The 4,563-nt window shown below is 33.3% G+C and overlaps 1 pseudogene; it reads left to right on the forward strand.

Moving 5' to 3' along the window:
- Positions 1 to 3,464: 3,464 nt before the first annotated feature.
- LOC114391492 lies at positions 3,465 to 4,363 on the forward strand (annotated as a pseudogene).
- The last annotated feature ends 200 nt before the right edge of the window (positions 4,364 to 4,563 follow it).

Raw genomic sequence — 4,563 nt, forward strand, 5'->3', positions numbered from 1 at the left:
TGTCCACAATTTAACATCTCATAATGTCATAATCCACCATCACATGCTTACGTGTATCTCACAAATTAACACATGTTTAACTTTACACTTATACTCAATCTCAATAACAATATTATAATCTGAAAGCAACATGTTATCCCACAATTCATCACATATTCAATTTATCACTCATACACAATTTCAATCACTATTTCATGATCCCAATATAACTATTTATCACGCTAATCTTATCTAAAACATAAACAAATTATACAAAAATGTTTCTCACAACATGGAGAGTAAAACCCATCAAAAAACTTCACATAATCATACAGGAAGAATTACAATACAATAAACATCCTAAAATAAACCACAATGTGATCCTCTAAGGACCCCTACACATGTTCATTTTAACCTCAATTGTGATAAATTCATCTCTTACCTCTAAGCGGGCTCACGTGTGTATTCCGGTAGTGATAGTAGCATCTCTAACAGTTGTCAAAGATTCCTTAAGCTTTTTTCTGGTTGCTCTATTAGGGTTTTCAAGCGTTAGAGGTAAGGAGAAGAGATTGAAGCCTCCATTTTACTGTATCCATGCGAGAGATGTTTCTCTCCCTGTAGAAACTATTTTACAAATCCCAACGGTGGAAGTATGTAACGATGAATTGCAAACCCGGTGTTTAAATTTGACAATGATCCAACGATTAACGAGTCTGTGATCGTAGTTTTACTAGAACCTGTTTGAGTGCATGCAGGAAAAAGAAAGCTACAATGCGAAGGGCATCTCTCTCACCTCAGACATTTTTTTCGAAAATTCCAAAGGTGAGCACCTTTGAAAATGCATTCTGAACCCAGTTCTCAAACTTCACGATGATCCAATGGTTAACGAGTCTGGGATTGTTAGTTTACTGAGGCAGGCTTAGGTGTATGTGGGAAAAAGAGAAAGCTCAATGCGAGGCACATTTTTTTCACCACAGACATTAATTTTAAAATCCCAATGGTGGAGATGTGTGTAAATGATTTCCTAACCTGGTGTCCAAATTTCACGACAATCCAATGGTTAATAAGTTTGGGATTGCGTTTTACTAAGACAAGTTTGAATGTATGCGAAAAAAAGAGAGTTTTGGGAGGAGGAGAAGAGAAAACGAATTTGAGAAGAAGAGAAAGCGTTGAGACATATCGTCAGAAAACTGACCTAATATGTTTCTATTTATAGTTAGGATACTCTCTACTTATTATTTACTCTATCTTTTATTATTTTATAAACAATAATTCTATTTTATTTCCTATCAAATGAATTAATAAAATATTTTTTTTTATTTTCCTTCGAATCATAATTTTAATTAATAAAGTTATTTCTCCTTATTTATTTAATTATAAAAATCTCGTCATTTTTTTAAAACTTTATTTATTTTTAAATAAAAATACTTTTAATTTATTTTACGAAAAATGGGGTGTTACAAGAGAAGGGGGAGAAGAAGGGGGAGAGGGAGGGGGAAAGGAAGAAGAGGAAGGGAAAAAAGTGGAATAAAAAAAACTGAGTGGGGGAAGGAGAGAGTGGAGCGTGGGAGATGAAGAGGCACGAGAGAGGGGAGGAAAAAGTGTGGGGGAAGGAGATAGTGGAGCGTGGGAGATGAAGAGGTAGGAGGAAAAAGTGAGGAAAAAAAAACAAGGAAAGTGTGAACGGTAAGCGTTTTGCACAGTGCAACAGTCGGAAAAAAAATCTGAACAGAGAGTGGTTGTGCACAGTATAAATTGGTTCACACAATAACAAGTTGTACACCTAATTGGCATTCTCATTTTTCATTTGTGAACCTCTAGTATCCAAATTCAAGCTCAGTAAATTTTGTTTTCCAAATTCAAGCTCAGTTTTATTTTTTCCAAATTCAATCTCAGTTAACTTTTTTTCCAAATTCAAGCTCAGTTAATTTTTTCCATATTCAATCTCGGTTAATTTTTTTTCTAAATTCAAACTCAGTTAATTTTTTCCATAATCAATCTCAGTTAATTTTTTTTTTCAAATTGAAACTCAATTAATATTTTTTCCCAATGGATCCAAATCAATTTGATTAGCAAAGTTATATAATTTTTTTACAAAATTATAACATGTCTCCTTTGACCTAAAATTCACAAAATTGACATCCTTTTTCCCCCTCATTTTTTACCACCACCACCACCAAATCATTTTATGTCAAATACTCAAACCTCTTCTACCGTTAATTCTCAAAGTTCGCAAACATTTCCATCAATCCTAGCAAACAGTCCTACGATGGTTTCAAATGATGACGTTAGTTTGCAATTTTCACAATTTTCTACCCAAATTAGGCTAGACAAGATCATCATTGGCGAAATCATTGAAGGGTCATTACAAGCAAATGGCATCATTGAAATCACAATGGCAAAAAAATTAATTTGGGCGTGCAAAAATTCAAGGGTCATTACAAGCAAATGGCATCTTTGAAGAAAAGTGGTTGCACGGATAATGATGCTAGGCTTAATGCATATGCCATTTGGAAGGAAGACGAAGGAACCGATTTTGGTTTGGAACATGCTTGGTGACTTTTGAAAGATCAACCGAATTGGTTAGAACAGTTTACTGAAAATTGCTCTAAAAGGACGATGATTTCGGCATTTGGGGCATATTCTTCATCATTTAATCCAGAAACAACATTCGAAGATGCTAAAGCTGACACACCATCTCTAATTGTCCGTCCAATGGGGAAAAAGGAAGCCAAAAGGAAGAGCAAGGGGAAAGGAGTAGGAACATCTACCAATCCTGTTGATCTGACTGGTGTGAAGGAAGCAATGAGGGAAAGAAATGTTGTCAACACCAAACTAGCAGCCTTAAGGGAGAAAGAATTGGAAAATGAGTATTACGACATTCTAATGAAGGACACTTCTACAATGTCTGGAACTCAACTCAAAGACCATAAAGCCTTTTGTAAAATAATTTGAAATAAACTAAGAATCTAGTATTAATTTGTTAGGTAGTTTTAATTTGTTGTGGCCATCTTTTAATTTGTATTTTTAGGAATCATGTTTCATTTGCTTTTTATTTTAACTGTATTATAATTTGTTCAATTTTTTTAATTTCTCAAACTAGTCAATATAGAACTAGACATTATAAAATTAGCCGTTACAAAACTAACCGTTATGAAACTAGTCAATACAAAACTAGTCATTATAAAACTAGTCGTTGTACAATTTGGTATTTAATTGTTCAATTCTCATTCATTGTTGTGTGTCTCCTTCAAACAATATTATTATCTCACTTATTTGTGCAATCAATCATTCATACAATGAGTCGAAATAATGACTTCTACAAAGTTTGGAAATAAATTGTTTGCGAAACACTTAACGACGATAGTGATGAACAAAGCATGAATTACTTACGTGCGATGCAACAACAAGGAGGCAACAACAATCAACAAAGAAGGCCTAGAAGAGTCATTAATCGCAATCGTGAAAATTGACATCTACGATTGATGAATGACTACTTCTCAGAAAATTCGATATACACCGAGACTCAATTTCGACGTAGATTCCAAATGTGGCGACAATTGTTCATTCAAATTGTTAGTGCTCTTAGTAATCACAATGAGTATTTCCAAATGAGATATGATGTTGTTGGTAGAATGGGTCTCTCGCCATTACAGAAGTGCATTGCAGCTATTCGTATAGTTGCATACTTCCCAGTTACATGGCAGGATCAATATCATAGAGGTGATAATCGCAAACCCACAATAATACTTGAAGTCGTCGCTTCACAAGACTTGTGGGTTTGGCATGCATTTTTTGGAGTTGCAGATGCAAACAATGACATTAATGTGTTAAACCAATCGCCTGTATTTCATGACGTTTTGTAAGGTCGAGCTCCTCCAGTACAATTTACAATTAATGGAACTCCATATAATATGGGCTACTATCTTGTAGATGGTATTTATCCAGATTGGCTCACATTTTTGAAGACCATACCAGTGCCACAAGGTCCTAGAAGAAAATTATTTGCAAAATATCAAGAAGTAGTGAGAAAGGATGTGGAACGAGCATTTGGGGTGCTCAAATCTCGATTCATAATTTATGTGGTCCATCGTGTGCCTGGAACATAAATACAATGAAGGATATAATGTTAGCATGCATTATATTGTATAACATGATTGTCGAAGATGAACAAGATACGTTCAATGGTAATGTTGATGTTGATTATAATTACATAGAAAATGACATTTCAAATGTTCAAATATATCGTGGTATTCCTCCTGACTTTGCTACGTACTTGCAAAGAAGACGCGTTATGCATACAAGAGGAATTCATCAACAACTTCAAGTCGATTTGATGGAGCATATTTGGAAATGTTACAGTCACAACAATAATGAAATTTAATTTTTCTTTGACATTAATGTTTTTCAAAAAAAAAATTATTATCTAATTTATGTATTTTTCATTTCTTTAACATTTAGTCATAAATAAAAATTAAATATATGCTAATTTTCCTATTTCTTAATATTTATTAATTTTTTCTTCAATGTTTCATTGAAATTAATTACTTAACTAATTATATTTAATTTAAAAAATAATTAAAT

This window comes from Glycine soja, chromosome 17 (assembly GCF_004193775.1).
Source record: "Glycine soja cultivar W05 chromosome 17, ASM419377v2, whole genome shotgun sequence".
In the NCBI taxonomy this organism is placed as follows: domain Eukaryota; kingdom Viridiplantae; phylum Streptophyta; class Magnoliopsida; order Fabales; family Fabaceae; genus Glycine; species Glycine soja.